Here is an 18263-nt window from a genome sequence, read left to right on the forward strand (position 1 = left end):
AAGATGAGAGCTTGTGTTATCTCCCAGGCCCCATGGAGCACCGAGTCATTTTGTCTTTAATTTAAACCGTGGTAGACCACACACCTCAAAAGGAAGTCTGGCCTTTTCTATATTGCATTGTTGCCTTTTAATTTTGGTCACATAGATAACACCAAGTATTCGACTTTTAGGGGCATCAATGGGGCAGAGAATCAGCATTAGTTTACCAATTCTACCACTGTGTCCTCGAGCAAGACACATTACCATCTACATTCTGAATGCGGCAGAACGTCTGATGCATAGCAACAAGTTTGACCCTGTATATTTAATAAGAGTGATGCTACAATGAAATAACCCTTTTGACAAAAAATCAAACCAAATCAAATGACAATGAAAAGCTTGAATGTAAATAATAGATAAGTTTGTAAAGAGCCTCAGAACCCCTGCCATGGACACAATAGATGGATATCTTTGGAACATATGTCTGACAGCAGGAAAAATGACCATCACAACAAAATGGATGACAAATTGACAAACGGAAAATAGAACAACTGACATTTGGACTTAATTTGAAAATGGATGAATTCTACCAACTTTGGACTGAAGGGAATACCAAATATTAACTTAACTTAATTGTATTAAAGCTGTACATTATAAGGGAATTCCAACTATATTAACTTTAGATTGAATTAATTTGAGTCACTCTAAATTGTGCTGAAACTGGCCTCACACAGACCACATTCCTCGATAAGGAGAACGCTGCAGACTCAAGGACATCTCTGTGCCATGGAAGAGCGAATGGAAGAATACTGAGAGAAGGCGTCAACCTACATATTACGCTCCATATGAAAATGTATAGATTGTTTGGGCGCACAGGGACAAGGCGCGTCCGGACCGCCCGAGTAAGTTGCCTCACATTTGATAGGGACATTTTAGGTAAGCGCTGTGTTTATCTGTATTAGTCTTGTAAATGGCAGGGATTAAACATCTGGTTGATTTTAACTTGCTGATTCATGTCGGTGTAATCCCTCATTCATCCAGGCGTGTTCCATTGTAGAAAAAGCTTCAGTTGTAGTCATCTGGACTCAGTTAGAAAAATTAGACGTTTCGACTCTCATCCAAGAGTCATTGTCAACTGAAGCTTTTTCTACAATTGCTGATTCATGCCTTTTCTTTCATAAACAAGCACGCCAACAGGACTAAATTAGACTTTTATTTTGGACTGTCTATGCCTTAATGCCTTCATTTAGTTCTCTCTGGTTGTGCCCTGTTCATTTTTGTTGTTTTATGTTTTACATCACCTGTTGACTCCGAACCAGATCTAATCCTGCAAGTATCCGACGAGCACAACACAACAAAGTATAAAACAAAACAACTAGACACAACTATAACATCTTGCATTCTCTCTTCGCTCATTGGCGTGATATCCATTTTGAACTGTCCGATTAATAAACCAGTACCAGAAACATAGTGGAACAACTTCATGGGGCCATACCTGCTATACTTTCCTCAGATCCTCATTGTGGATCGTTGTATTCTGATCAAATAGGGCGTGTCAGTATGCTGGATCAACAGTGAGAGCAATGATAAACAACATCCAAATGGTCAATACTTTGCCTGTAGGTTTCATGTTGTTACCTTGAGCTGAAGAAAGATCTATTGACACCTTTAAAAATACACCAAAAAACAAAATCCACCATTCCTTGGGTGACACATTGACAGGCGGCATCAATCCTGAGCATCTAAAGACTTAAAAGTAGTAGTACTGTGATAGCACGCTTCACTATGTCTTCTTAAAATACCAGACTACCTTAATATGCACAATGTCTGGAAACGTTTCCGAGACAATGCTCAAATTATCTGTACGGCGCCCTCGTCTGGCCACAAAGAGGAGTGAAACTTGTTGATACGCAAAACGCAGCACAGTTCGGCCAATTATTGTCTGAACAGAATAGAACGGAATTGTATCTCGGTTCAAACAGCATAACGAGTTTAAATCAAGCATCAAGTCTATCCAGAGGACGACAACCACATCAAACTGCATTATTCAAACACGTCTTCTTGAATAACACAACTCTACTCCCAGTTGGAGGTGTTGCCAAAGCGCCGTAGACAAAATGGATGTAACATTTCCACAAATCAAGTGCGACTTCACAACCCGGCCGCATAGATGTGTGGACGGAGGCGGGCATCAGCAGGGCTTTAGTGTGTGTGTGACAGCCGAGTAGAACAAACTGGTGGCTGTTTCTCAAATCAATAGCTTTTATAAGGTTCAGACTAGACTCTTTCTCTCAGGGCCTTTTCTGTGGCTGTGCAGACGCTAACCCCGCAGCGCTTTCTCTATTGCATCACTTGAGCTTTTTTAAATCGATATCAAAATCAATGTAGAAAGCCTGAAATCCCACTGTGGGGACGTGACGATGACTTGGTGGACGTTTTGATCTGCTTGACCAAAAAATATGTTTATGCCATTATTTCAGCGTGCTTTTCAGACTGTGACACCAGGACCAGAGGTGGTAGTGCTTTGGTTCATTTGGTGGTATGCAGGGTCTTCTTCAGTTTTAATATGAGGCTTCATTATGGGACATTTTGACCTGTATTTTGTGGACTTTGAACCCGTCAGCTGCAGTGTGCAAATGAGACACGGTCCATTCTACGTTATTGCATGTTTTGGGTGGCAATAGTTCATAGCCAATTTGATTTAGTCCAGATTAGTGATGCACCGATACCGATATCAGGTTTGATACTGGGTGCTTGTATATACACTCATCAATGCGGTGCTGATACCAAGGACTGATAGAACTTAACAGCACTGCAAACAAATGCAACTGTTACATGAAATATGAAAACACGTCAGACTCTTCAATATTTTTATAGTTTAGCAATGATATTTTAGCTTCTGTATACGGTACTTTGTGACTTGTGTGCTTTTGTTAGCCCTGAACATGTCATTCAGTTTTCATAATCATGTGCAATACTGTCATGTCATAATCATGTGCAATACTGTCATAATCATGTGCAATACTGTGACATAATGTCAATCATCCTGGTGAAATATTTATATTTTATGTCCATATAAACAGCTGAGTTGTTTTTTATATAAGAGGGTTTTTAAAAAAGTTTTTTATTCATATATTTAAGTTATGTTTTTTATTATTATACTTCTGTTCCTAATCTGTTTCTGTACCTTATCTGTGTTGCAACATTAGAATTTCCCCATTGTGGGACAAATAAAGGTAATTTAATCTTACTTATGGCAATTGGAAAACAAATTGAACCCGTTAATAGTGCAATATCTAAGCTTTTAATTGCAATATAACAGTATTGGTTGTCCATATTGGTCAAAGTGTGGTTGTGGTAAAAGTAAGAAAACTCACCAAAGCGACGACCTGGCATTCAGATTTAGCATGCAAGTCCCATTTTAGACCTGGTTTAGTCTTAAGGTAGTCCTAGTAATACTTTGCAAGCCAAAAATTGCATATATTGGTAGATTATGTGAACATTGAAGAACCATTTCTATAACTATAACTGCATTCATGTTATTCCAGTAGTTTCATGTTTGCTTGTGTTTGAACTTTCTTACTTTAACAACAAAGAGAACAGTATTGAAATGTGACTTCTGCATGCAATGTTCCTCACATCCACGGAGATCCGGAGAGAGCCAGGTGCATTTTCTAATCCCAAATAATAGGTACAAATTGCCAGCAGCGAAACAGGTGCGAGGCAATGGATAAGGAGCCTTATCTGCATAAAAGCAAATATGCTGTAAGAAAGATCACATTAGCATAGTTGTGCCTTAGAAGCAGAATGGTAAAGGACTCTACGGCAAGATTAGGGAATAACGGGATAAATATTTGCTGCAGTGGCTGGGAGCGGTCCACAACCTGAGAGTAGCAGATCGCTGACAGCCACACTCCCTCCTTTTCCTTATTCTTCTCCCCAAGTGTGTCATTTATTTGTTGTTTATTTAATTGGCAGTCGTGACACGGTCCTGTCCTAAACAGTCTGTGGGTTTATAATTAGAGGAAATAAAGCCATTCCCAACACATTCCATCTGTTCACTTTGGTACTATAAATTATTAGTACATTGGCATCAGAGGTGCATTTAGAACTTTACATTTAAAAGCATCTCAAACGTGTGCATGTTTTTGACACCTACAGTAAAGTCTTGAATGTGTAACTTTTATTTCGTGGTACTACGCCAAACACATGGATATTCTGGAGGCTTTTTTCTGTCCCTTGTATTTTTTTGGGTTTGGTCCATCTCTTGAAAATGTAGCTATGACGCTGTATATGTGCTAACCGCTAACAGCAACTACAATAAACTGCAAAACAAATAAATAGCACTTTTCCGATAAATGTGGTACAAAAATTGCTGTGGGCATCTACATACGGTAATTGTTCTTGTTGGTCTATTTCGTCTCTTTTTGTCAGTTCTCGAACTGACTTTGAGTGCCCCTGGTGATTATTTAACATATTTGTCATTAGAAACGGTCGAAAGTATGCAGAGACAGTAACTACGCTTGGAACGCACCAATCTGTTTACATACAAATGCTACAAATGATGTTTTTCACAGTATTTTTGTGCAATTAAAACACTTAGAATAATGCACGCTAGATACTGTTAAGTTGAATGCATTACTGGGAAACATTCCACCGTATTATCATATCATTATCTATTTAGCTGGTCAAGATAGTTGGTGTCCTTTCCCCCCACATCTCCACAGGAACAATAAAGCAGCCCACAGAAGGTCATGTGAGGAGGTGGAGTGGAGCGTGGAGGGGCACAGAAATGGAGTGCGCCATGGAAAAGCCATCAACAGCCCTCCCCACTCCCCTTTCTCAGCCAAGCACGGTCCTTAGCAGAATTATTGATGGGTGCCGCTGAAGTACAGAGGAGAGGGGAAGGAGACGTCTCAATCCTTAGGCAGAGAAAACAAGTGCAAAGCAAAGTGCAGGTCAGCAGAGGACCCGTGCATGCACTATTTATGGCTCGGTTTAATAGAAGAACAGACAAGGAGAGAGGAGTGTGAGGCGTTTGCAGTGGTCGTTGTTGTGATTGTACAGTAGAGCGCTGGTTGTCAATGCGGAAAGCACATCTCACAGTATCTACTCTTCAGTCCAGAGAGTAAATAGTAGAAGGTTATTTTCATATTAAATATTTTGATGAAGCATATGAGAATTTACCATAAGAGATTTCCACGGTCCACAAATCGTAGTCTTTGCCAGGTATGTTTCCGCCATTTTGAATCTGATACTAATACAAACAAAAGATCAACTGCTCAACTATGACAACTATCAACCTTTACTGTGTATATGGTGATACTACACAAAATATGAATTACATTTTTAGCTGATTATAAGCTTTCAGAATTTAGACAGCTCTTCTAGGTATGACAGAATCCGCTAGAGGCGCACTGCCCACAGTTCTGCCGTTCTGCTGGCCCTTTCTGTAACTTTTACAGAAATTGCTCTTCTCGCTATACAAACCAATAGCATCGATTGAAATTGTGCTAGTTTTGAAAATGTACGCATATGCTGAAAGTAAACAAATAAGATCATTTGTCAACCTATTTTTTAATCAATAAACTACAGACAATTTGTGATCTAATGTAACAAACCTCATGAGAATTGAGTGAGGCTAAGTATGTTTTTTTAGCGGCCACAATATTGCTTGCCTAGTCAAGGCATCTGGAGGTCCAAGTCGGCCGCCAAAATGTTGTTGCTTGCCATAGCTGTATGAAATTATACAGGTTGTGAAAACACCAGAAAGTGACCAGAAAGTTCAGATATATGAGGTTACTTCTTGAATTAATACATTTATGACTTGGAATATCAACATTTACTGAAACGCCTTCAATAACTTTTCGACATATCAGAAAATACAATGTGGTTAGACATGAATCCAGTTACACTGACTCCGTTGTGGATGTACACACACAGGTGACCCCTCCCCTGCACAGCAGCAGTACTGACCACTGGCCAGCAGAGGTCAGAGGTCACAGCTTTTTGGCTGAAATGTGAAGACGCTTTTGCCTCATTTTGACACTCACTAAATCTGAATATCTGCCTTGATTTTGGGATAATCTGATGGTGTGAGTCAATTGTAAATCTGACAACTTTGAATTTTTTTCTGATGTACCTTGTTCTTCTTCGGTTCATAAGTTATTCAATTCAGACCTCCGCACACACTCAAAAGGATTAATAAATGTAACATGCTCTTTACCTCCAGTGAATAGAACTTGTCTGTGGTCCATGGAAAGGCAGCTCACTCCACTTGCCTCGTATCCTCGTGTATTAGTTCAATCATGTACATCTTTGTAGTCCTTGTATCAACTTTCCTAAAAACAGCAAGTGCGGGATGTGCTGGCACATGATCGCGGCAAAAATTACTCATGTCTGTAGTCTGTAAATTCTGTGTCAATAAAATCCTGTAGTGGGCAAAGGGCCGTGCTGTTAAGTCCCTCTTTGAGCAGCGGGTCATGTCTCTGTCCTCAGGTACAATCAGGACCATCAGGGGCTCGATCTCCGAGTCATAAAAGTGGGATCTTCTTGTGTTTACCAGAGAATACAAACTAGTTTCTGACAGACAATTAATTCAACAGTGCAAGACACACTAAAAAACAGAAATAAAATGTTCTGTATTTACCGACATGTATACATTTATAGTTCTGTGTAATTTGTGGTGGAGGTGAGGAGGTGGAGGTGAGGGAGTGGAGGGGGTGGAGGTGAGGGAGTGGAGGGGGTGGAGTGGAGGTGAGGGAGTGGAGGTGAGGGGGTGAAGGGGGTGGAGGTGAGGGAGTGAAGGGGGTGGAGGTGAGGGGGTGGAGGTGAGGGAGTGGAGTTGAGGGAGTGGAGGTGAGGGGGTGGAGGGGGTGGAGGTGAGAGAGTGGAGGTGAGGGGTGGAGCGGGTGGAGGTGAGGGAGTGGAGGTGAGGGAGTGGAGGTGAGGGAGTGGAGGTGAGGGGTGGAGCGGGTGGAGATGAGGGAGTGGAGGTGAGGGGGTGGAGGTGAGGGAGTGGAGGTGAGGGGGTGAAGGGGGTGGAGGTGAGGGAGTGGAGGTGAGGGAGTGGAGGTGAGGGAGTGGAGGTGAGGGGTGGAGCGGGTGGAGGTGAGGGAGTGGAGGTGAGGGAGTGGAGGTGAGGGAGTGGAGGTGAGGGGTGGAGCGGGTGGAGGTGAGGGGGTGAAGGGGGTGGAGGTGAGGGGGTGGAGGTGAGGGAGTGGAGTTGAGGGAGTGGAGGTGAGGGGGTGGAGGGGAGGGAGTGGAGGTGAGGGGGTGGAGGGGGTGGAGGTGAGGGAATGGAGGTGAGGGAGTGGAGGGGTGGAGGTGAGGGGTGGAGCGGGTGGAGGTGAGGGAGTGGAGGTGAGGGGGTGGAGGTGAGGGAGTGGAGGGGAGGGGTGGAGGGGGTGGAGGGGAGGGGAGTGGAGGTGAGGGAGTGGAGGTGAGGGGGTGAAGGTGAGGAGTGGAGGGGTGGAGGGGGTGGAGGTGAGGGAGTGGAGGTGAGGGAGTGGAGGGGAGGGGTGGAGGGGGTGGAGGTGAGGGAGTGGAGGTGAGAGAGTGGAGGTGAGGGGGTGGAGGTGAGGGAGTGGAGGGGAGGGGTGGAGGGGGTGGAGGTGAGGGGAGTGGAGGTGAGGGAGTGGAGGTGAGGGAGGGGAGGGGTGGAGGGGGTGGAGGTGAGGGAGTGGAGGTGAGGGGGTGAAGGTGAGGAGTGGAGGGGAGGGGTGGAGGGGGTGGAGGTGAGGGAGTGGAGGTGAGAGAGTGGAGGTGAGGGGGTGGAGGTGAGGGAGTGGAGGGGAGGGGTGGAGGGGGTGGAGGTGAGGGGAGTGGAGGTGAGGGAGTGGAGGTGAGGGGGTGGAGGTGAGGGAGTGGAGGGGAGGGGTGGAGGGGGTGGAGGTGAGGGAGTGGAGGTGAGGGGGTGGAGGTGAGAGAGTGGAGGGGAGGGGTGGAGGGGGTGGAGGTGAGGGAGTGGAGGTGAGAGACTGGAGGGGAGGGGTGGAGGGGGTGGAGGTGAGGGGGTGGAGGTGAGAGACTGGAGGGGAGGGGTGGAGGGGGTGGAGGTGAGGGAGTGGAGGTGAGGGGGTGGAGGTGAGAGAGTGGAGGTGAGGGGTGGAGCGGGTGGAGGTGAGGGAGTGGAGGTGAGGGAGTGGAGGTGAGGGAGTGGAGGTGAGGGGTGGAGCAGGTGGAGGTGAGGGAGTGGAGGTGAGGGGTGGAGCGGGTGGAGGTGAGGGGTGGAGGTGAGGGAGTGGAGGTGAGGGGTGGAGCGGGTGGAGGTGAGGGAGTGGAGGTGAGAGAGTGAAGGTGAGAGAGTGGAGGTGAGGGGTGGAGCGGGTGGAGGTGAGGGAGTGGAGGTGAGGAGCGAGTGGAGGTGAGGGAGTGGAGGTGAGGGAGTGGAGGTGAGGGGTGGAGCGGGTGGAGGTGAGGGAGTGGAGGTGAGGGAGTGGAGGTGAGGGAGTGGAGGTGAGGGGTGGAGCGGGTGGAGGTGAGGGAGTGGAGGTGAGGGAGTGGAGGTGAGGGGTGGAGCGGGTGGAGGTGAGGGAGTGGAGGTGAGGGGGTGGAGGTGAGGGAGTGGAGGTGAGGGAGTGGAGGTGAGGGAGTGAAGGTGAGGGGTGGAGCGGGTGGAGGTGAGGGAGTGGAGGTGAGGGAGTGGAGGTGAGGGAGTGGAGGTGAGGGGTGGAGTGGGTGGAGGTGAGGTAGTGGAGGTGAGGGAGTGGAGGTGAGGGGTGGAGCGGGTGGAGGTGAGGTAGTGGAGGTGAGGGAGTGGAGGTGAGGGAGTGGAGGTGAGGGGTGGAGCGGGTGGAGGTGAGTGAGTGGAGGTGAGGGAGTGGAGGTGAGGGGTGGAGCGGGTGGAGGTGAGGGGTGGAGGTGAGGGAGTGGAGGTGAGGGAGTGGAGCGGGTGGAGGTGAGGGAGTGGAGGTGAGGGAGTGGAGGTGAGGGAGTGGAGGTGAGGGGTGGAGCGGGTGGAGGTGAGGGAGTGGAGGTGAGGGGTGGAGCGGGTGGAGGTGAGGGAGTGGAGGTGAGAGAGTGGAGGTGAGGGAGTGGAGGTGAGGGGTGGAGCGGGTGGAGGTGAGGGAGTGGAGGTGAGGGAGTGGAGGTGAGGGAGTGGAGGTGAGGGGTGGAGCGGGTGGAGGTGAGGGAGTGGAGGTGAGGGAGTGGAGGTGAGGGGTGGAGCGGGTGGAGGTGAGGGAGTGGAGGTGAGGGGTGGAGCGGGTGGAGGTGAGGGAGTGGAGGGGAGGGGTGGAGCGGGTGGAGGTGAGGGAGTGGAGGTGAGGGGTGGAGCGGGTGGAGGTGAGGGAGTGGAGGTGAGGGGTGGAGCGGGTGGAGGTGAGGGAGTGGAGGTGAGGGGTGGAGCGGGTGGAGGTGAGGGAGTGGAGGTGAGGGAGTGGAGGTGAGGGGTGGAGCGGGTGGAGGTGAGGGAGTGGAGGTGAGGGGTGGAGCGGGTGGAGGTGAGGGAGTGGAGGTGAGGGAGTGGAGGTGAGGGAGTGGAGGTGAGGGGTGGAGCGGGTGGAGGTGAGGGAGTGGAGGTGAGGGGTGGAGCGGGTGGAGGTGAGGGAGTGGAGGGGAGGGGTGGAGCGGGTGGAGGTGAGGGAGTGGAGAGCAGAAGAGAGACAAGAGCAAGGGATTTACAGCAGAACATGATGAGATCGTGTCTGATCTGATGGAACAGAGCTCTTCCTCCTGAATGGGGAAAACAAAGTATTGCACTTGAGTTCAAAGTATAATGGTATTTATATTTATATATCTATGAGGTAAAATAAAATGTAGATTTATCCGCTTTTAAAAACCTTGACAACTGGGAGAGACTGGCAGCCCTGCATAGAGCAAAAGGTTGTAGGCTATTTTCTATCTGCCAATGGTGAACCGATCCCAGGAAATTATGGAGGAATTCTTGAATACATTGTAAGATCAAAGTATATTATGGTAGTATCAACTTAAAGTAAGTTTCAAACCTATTTTACTTAATACAGTGGATACAACTCTTTACTGTTGCAATGGTTCCTCTATTCACCAATGGCATAGGAGTAACAACATCTCTAACTTTTGCCAAATGCATAAAAAAACATGTTCAGAAAGAAGAAACTTTTGGACCACAGATTTGAGACATGGTGTATATTTTGTGCTGTTTGTTTGGCACAGTGCAGGAAGCCATCACTGAAATATAGTTGAAACTGCTACTCCACAAGGCTGAAGGCTGAAGGCTGAAGCCAGGGCACCGTAGTCAAGTACTTTAACTCTCACCAGACAGAGCCAGTGGTCAGAAGGGAATGCTGCAACAATCAGTGAAGCGTAGATCATGTTATGTAATGTGATGGCAAACACAAGCAGAAAATCTACTTAAAATGCCTTATATTGTTTTACATTGGCAAGTTCTGAGACAAACTTGAATACATTAAAAGTTTGAGCAGTTGAAACGTTTACTGTGAACGGTTCATCACACAAGGCGGATTCTATCGGGACAGTTGCAAAGTGCACTTAGATTAGACAATTAGAACGACTGGTAAAAACTGTTTATAGGAGTGAGATTGAACGTTGAACATGAAGAAGAATATCTGCATAAATGAACAAACAAACAAACAAAGAAACAACTCTGAACAGGTAATTTGTCGGATAAACTTTTACAGAATCAAATGTATTTCCGTTTCTACTTTAACAGTTTTCCAACCACCGATTACAAAGAGTTTTCTTTTCTTTCCAAACAAGAATTACCTGGGGAAATCATTTACCTTCTAGTGTTCAGTGTTTTGTTCATTGATTTGGCATTTAGCCGGAACAGCATGAATTCAACCTGTTAGATTGTATTGGCACTGCTCTGGATATATTGGTGTCAATCTGTGCCATCGGCCCCAGTTCCCACCGTCATCAATCACTCACGCTTTCATGCGTGTGGAACGTGGGTGTCTTGCCCGAGAGCACAACATTCCTGGCCTAAACATTGACAGTTTTGTTGGTGAAAATGTTCCCGTTATTCCTTATTTACGTCTTTTTTTTTCGCGCCTATTTTTGGGTAATTCAATGGACTAATAGCAGAACAGAAGTACACAGAAGTACTCAATTTTGTTACTTAAGTAAAAGTACAGATGCAGGATGAAAATAAAAGTTTAAAAAAAGTAAAAATATCACTTAACAACATCTACTTATCTAAAAGAATGTATACAGCCCTTTTAAAAATACATTTTGTCGTTATTTATTTCAATTTATTTCATTTATTTATTGTAGTTATAGGATAAAGACTTGACAGTTTATTTTTGTTTGTTTAAAGAACTCAAAACCTTTAGTCAGTATGTCAAAATGAACGTGCTAAAAGTAAACCATAAGTGTATGCCATTGCAGTGGGTAAGGAACATTACTTTTTACTTTTCAGTCCAATAATTGCCTTCAAATGTAGTGACATACAAGTAAATAGTATCCACTGTAAAGTAAAGTACAGGTAACGTTTGTTGAAGTACGGTACTCATACTTTTGTACCACTGCTGTAAACAACAAGGATCAAAAACGTGAATAAAATAGAATGTTAAGTCCCGTGTTAGTGTTAGTGTGGATGCAAACTGCTGCGACACAAAAAGGCACGTTGACCGCATTAGCTCCAAACGACTGACACCATGTAACGTGTAAAAGTGCACAAGATTGAAAAGTTCAGCAGGGCTTTCTGACGGCGTTCCGTTTCGTAGGTTTCATCACGCTTACACGTAGCTCCCACTGTTCCGTCTGTTGCCAACAAATCCATTTTCCGATTCTGTTACAATGCATCACATCCCTGAACACAAAAGCAATCGTACTTCCAGAATTCTCTTTGTCGTTGTAGATATTGACATTTGTAACACAATTTGGTCGGCGTGCAACAAAATGCCATACAGAAGCAAGAATGGGATGACGATAAGATATGAGTTATAAGAGCAGGAAAAAACAAGCGTGTATTGACCACATCTATGTTCTGTCCTTGTTGATAAGAGCACGGAATACAAATGTATTTTTGTTTGTTTTGTTGATTTAAAAGAGACCTTCTGGAATATACCGGTAAGTTATTGACGTGTGGCATTGATGGTCACTTTTATGAATCCATTAAAGCCCTGTACAAGCTTCCATTAGCCTCCAGAGTGAAACAAGGAGATGTTCTCTCAACAACTTTATTTGCAATTTATGTGAATGATTCAGCTCATGATATAAAGCCAATTTGGGTAGAGATATTGATGATTTGAATCTTAGTATATTATTGTACGCTGACAACATGGTTTTGATGGCAGATTAAGAAAAGAAACTGCAGAAAATACTGAACATTATGAATAATAATAAATTGTGTTAAAACACAAAATAGTTCATTTTTAGAAGGTCTTTTGCACATCAGAGCAACTTTGAATTTGACTTTGGACAAACACAGCTGTATTCTGCTACCTATACGTATCTTTGTTTTGTTTTTCAAGAGAATATGATTTTTTCAGAAGACAGACGAGTGCTGTCAGAGTCCGCTGTGAGGGCACTTGGAGCAGTAGTCAATAAGATAAAGTTATGTCCTGAATTAAGCTTCGACACATTTACTTAACTGTACGACTCGATAGTTGGATCTGTGCTGTTTTATGCTGCTGGAGTTTGGGGGTTTGAAGATGCTCCAGAATGTAATACCGGTAGTCCAAAGCAGGCAGAGATATTTTCTTGCAGTATACATGTTCACCTCAAGAGGGCGATAGAGGGGGGCATGGGTTGGGATCCCTGTGTGGACAAACAAAGAGCAGAAGTCCTAAGACTGTGGACCCGCCTTGTACGTTTACCAGAGGAACAACTCACAAGAAAAGTGTTTATCTGGGACAGAGCACACAGACACCTTTGGTCTGCAGAGGTCCGTGAGATATTTTCAGCTGCAAATATTGGACCATTGTTTGTCAATAATTTACAGAGCAAGCTCATTAATATTAGAGAGACATTATTCGACACCTATAAGGAGCAGCAGAAATCACATGCATGACAGAGTGTATTCTGTATGTGATTTATGTTTGATAGAGACTGAATTCCATTGAATTTGAATTCTATTGTACCGGTTATTTGAAAAAGAAATCAGGTTTATTGTCATTGACAATGACAATAAACCTGATTTCAGGATAGTGCCTCAAATAGTGCCTCAAATATTATTTGAGGCACTATCCTGAGGGGAGTGGCTCGAAATAGTCCAGGGTGAGAAAGGTCGGCTGTGATCCGACCTGCTCGTCTCAGAGTTCTGGAGACGTACAAGTCCTGCAGAGATGGAAGTCACCTTCTCAGCAGAGCGCACAATGTGCTGTAGTCTCTGTTTGTCCCTGTCTGTGGCTCCAGCGTACCACACGGTGATGGAGGTGAGGATGGACTCAATGATGGCCGTGTAGAACTGCACCATCATCTGCACTGGCAGCTTGGCTTTCTTCAGCTGCCTCAGGAAGTACATCCTCTGCTGGGCCTTCTTGATGAGGGAGCTGATGGTGGGCTCCCACTTGAGGTCCCGGGTGATGGTGGTGCCGAGGAAGCGGAAGGAGGTCACGGTGGTGATGGGGGAGTCTGTGATGGTGGGGGGCAGTGACTTTCCTGAAGTCCACGATCATCTCCACTGTCTTCTGGGCATTGAATTCTAGGTTGTTCCCGCTGCACCAGGACCAGCAGGTCCACCTCCCTCCTGTAGACAGACTCATATCCATCCGAGATGAGCCCGATGAGGGTGGTTTCGTCTGCAAACATGTTTATGGAGTTGTGGCAGGAGGTGCAGCAGTTTGTGTTTCGAAAGTACACAACCCTGTGGAGATCCAGTACGAATAATCTGTTTGTCTGAGACATTCTTACCCAGCCACACACACTGTCTCTGTCAGTGCTCCCCCTGCAGGTGGAGTCAAGCACATTGAGCTGGGAGAGCTTGTCCTGGAGCAGAGCAAGGAGGATGGTGTTGAATACACAAACAGGTCCACAAACAGGATCCTGGCATAGGTTCCCGGGAGTCCAGAAGCTGCAAGATGAAATGGAGTGCCAGTTTGATGGCCAACAGGGGGGAGGTGAAGGACTTGAGGTGGGGCAAGACCAGGCGTTCAAATGACTTTATGATTACATCCGGGGCTTCTTGGGCACAGGTGATGGACGATTTGAAGCTGGGACACGGCATGACTCCAGGGAGGTGTTAAAAATGTCTGTGAAGACGGGGATCAGTTCTTCGGCACAGTGTCTCAGGGTGACGCCAGAGACACCGTCTGGTCCATCACCTTTTAAGGGGTTGAATTTCCGAAAGAGCCAGCTCACACCTTGCCTTTGAACTGAGTGGTGGGGGAGGTTGACATTATATCCAGAGATAACACGAATAAGTTATATCTTCTTATGTTCTGATTTTGTTGTTCATGCAGACATCTTTCTTTACTTAATGTCAACAGTGTCATACAAGCCCATGAGGCCTGGGCACCTGAGTTCATGACACTTAAATAAAAACTTAATTTATTCATTCATATAAGAAACTTAAAACTAAATTTTAAGTATTGTGATTGTATCTGAATAGTTGTATTTGAAGCACTAGAAATTATTTGTTGTTTTAGTGGTAGTATAAGAATCAGTATTAATAACATAGGCTTAATGGTAAAACTGTGTACAGAAAAGTAGGGTCACAGCAAAAGTTAACGTCAGATGGATGGAAAGTTGTAGTAGTAGTTTTCATAGTTTCATAGTACCAGTAATAATAGCAAAGTACAATACAACAATAACAAAAGCAGATTAACAACTGAAGTGACAAGGTAATTTTTTGTATTAATATGTATATGTATATATATATATATATATATATATATATATATATATATATATATATATATATATATATATATATATATATATATAGAGGTTTAGTGTGTCCCTCATCTCTCGTCTGGGCCCTGTGTCTGTGTCCTGTGGCTGAAGGCAGTTCTCTTCTACTATTGCAAATGACTGCTCTGATGGTTGTTCCTCAACTGGTGCATTTGTACTCAGCCTCATGTTCATTATTTTAGTGTGCGTCATTGCGTGCGTGTGAGGGTGTGCCTGAGGAAGGTAGGGTTGGCCTTGGGTGTTTGTTGTGGGTCTATGTGGACTGTAAAGCACATTGAGTTAAAGGAAAATTAAATGTAAAGCACTTTGTAAATAAAGTTTGATTTGATTTCAACTCACAATGAGATTGGCCAGGATGTATGGCCTAAACACACAGAGGATGATCAAATGTGCATAATGGAAACAAGCACAGGAGCAGGTATGTTTTTTTTGTCAACAACAAGTCTGAAAGGCTGTTAATCATCTAACAAGATTTTATGTTTTATGTTGAAATTAAGCATTGTGGTTCATCTGTGTTTATACTGTGGAGCAGAATGTCCTATTCAGTGATGAAAAGCCCTTGATAAGCCGCCTTGATTAGAATAAGAGCAATTCCCAAGTGTCCTTCTGTTTGTCCCTCTTAGCTTTCCATACGTCAGCCGCTGTGATGTTGACACTTAATGTAAATCCCCAAGGATGCTTCTGTAAACGTGTTCTCCCCATGCCATTGTTGTTTATTCATGACATGGAACCACCATGCCTCAGTCTGTGCCGAGAAATGTTAAGAGCACTTAACCGCACTGTTATTGCACCAGTTGTAAAGGACGTCCTGACATAGTGTGTTTATATGAATGAGATCATCTGCAGAGGGTCACTTTTCAGATGTGTACAAATAAAAGGCTTATGGATATGTAGGGTCTTCATTTTAACGAGCACATAGCAGAGAGTACATGGAATATTTTTCAATTTATTTCCAATACAGTTATATTTTTTGTAATTGTTCTTATTTGAAATATATTGTCTTTACACATCCAAAACAGTCATTGGCATAATATACATTTTAGTGTTATTTTTTTACATTTTCCGCAATAGCATTTAATTCCCTCAACTGGACAATAGTTTTAAGCGCGAACACTCATCCAAGTCGCCTCTTCAGTTCATCTGACAAATCTGAAAGAGGCATCTAACTACACTCATTTCAATGCATTTAACTGCTTGTTTCAGATTAAAATGACTCAAATTAATTTATTAATTAACTCAAATAGTCATTTATTGTTTTGTATTAGTTTAAAATGTAATTTCTAAATCCAACTTTAAGATGATAAAGTATAATTGCACACTAATCATTAAGATGTGTTTATTAATTTGCCCTTTCCCTCTAGATTTACATTTTTAAAATGTGCGTTGAAAAAAAAAAGATTATAATGTAAATATTGAGTTATTTTTTCATTTATTCATATGAGGAACATGCCAGGAACTAGATCAACATTGCACTGAAATCCTTTTGCTCTTGTCTGATATTGAACTTTAGAGGTTGTATATTACAGTGTTATAAATGTGTTTACAGGGCCCTCTACAGGACCATCAGGGACATCACAAGGGTTTTTTACAGTAATGTGTCATCCCTCACACTACATTTCCATATATAATATGGTTGAGAGCATATGACCACATATATATGTTATATTTATATATATATATATAAAATGAGAAGTGCTGTGAGCAGTGACTTTGAGATTCACCACAATATATGTATGCGTATTATTGTTGTATAAAACAAGATAGCATTCATTAACACATTTTGGATGATTACACTTCACAATTCATCACATTGCAAAGTCTATATACGGTATAAGACAGAAATTCTTCAATTATGCTGACAGTATCTTCAGAAAGTTAATTTAAGTTGGTGTAAAGGGTCTAACGTTTTTCCTTTTCATTTCTTTCGTTCCTTAAAACTCGGTGTAGCATTTTAGACAATCAAAATGTATTTATCTGCTTCATATGAACCATACTAAATAATTGATTGTATTTATTTCTAAATGTAGCAATATTCATTGCAATATTTACAACTATTAGAATAGAATGTGTATAGAGAAATGATAATGTGCACAAGTCCTGAGCAATAAACTTGTTTCACATTTCCTGCTTGTTTTTATGGACTTCCCATCTGGGAAACATGCACAATTGAGATAATGTTCTGTATAACTGCCATTCAAGTTAACCAGAACTTACTCAACCATAAGCTTGTACTCCATTATTAGTCAGTGCCCTTTAAAACACCCTAAATGTGAGTCATGTTCGTGGTTAGTTGTCGTAATAAAGTTCATATCTGGAACAATCATAGTGGATTAGAGAGGGTGCATGGAGCTACACCTAAACATACAATACAATCACTGTAAAGTTGCATTACGTAACTTTTGCTTGCCTCCATGTATGATATTGTTTTGTCTACGATGTTCCATAGAATAGCATTAAACGCATCTACTATGCACTTATTCAATTACAGGTGTTATTATTGCTCAAATTGAATGCAAAACTTGTATTCTTACTATGTGTGGACTCTCCTCTCCACAGATCTGACCTGTATCTTGGCCTGATGGTGTCACCTGCTTGTCTTCATGGAGCTAGAAACTTTTTATGGCATTCTATGGAACATTCCAGGCAAAGAAATAACATCTCCATGGAGACAAGGTATTAGACCATCCATCAGAAAAGTTAGTGCACTCTGGTGAATTCAGGTGTTCAGACGTCTGATCTGCCTTCCTTTTCTAGTGGGGAACGTAACAAACCAAAAGAGGAAGTTTTATCCTGAAATAGCTTCATGTCTGATATATTTAAGCCAAAGTGAAGTTACCGTCAATACAATGGAAAATGACACATGGGGAAAATTCATTCTTAAGAGATCAGACTAATTAGTTTAGTAACATAGATTAACTGATGAAAGGACAAAATTCAAGGGAGGGACAATAAAGTTTTATTTAATAAATAAAGTTGGCTTTCTTACTTACATATTGACTTACTTACATACTTACTTATTTACTTACTTACTTACTTACTTACTTACTTACTTACTTACTTACTTACTTACTTACTTACTTACTTATTTACTTACTTACTTATTTACTTACATATTGACTTACTTACATACTTACTTACTTACTTACTTACTTACATACTTACTACTTACATACTTTGTACAGTCAGTTGTAGCTTTTATCAGAACACGTTTCCTGTGTATATAGTGTGTACATATAGTGTGTACATATAGTGTGTACATATAGTGTGTACATATAGTGAGTACATATAGTGTGTACATATAGTGTGTACATTGAGTACATATAGTGAATACATATAGTGTGTACATATAGTGTGTACATATAGTGTGTACATATAGTGTGTACATTGAGTACATATAGTGAATACATATAGTGTGTACATATAGTGTGTACATATAGTGTGTACATATAGTGTGTACATATAGTGAGTACATATAGTGTGTACATATA

Source organism: Eucyclogobius newberryi, unplaced genomic scaffold (assembly GCF_026437365.1).
Source record: "Eucyclogobius newberryi isolate DKJ021-1_F unplaced genomic scaffold, fEucNew1.0.hap1 SCAF_8, whole genome shotgun sequence".
Classification (NCBI taxonomy): domain Eukaryota; kingdom Metazoa; phylum Chordata; class Actinopteri; order Gobiiformes; family Gobiidae; genus Eucyclogobius; species Eucyclogobius newberryi.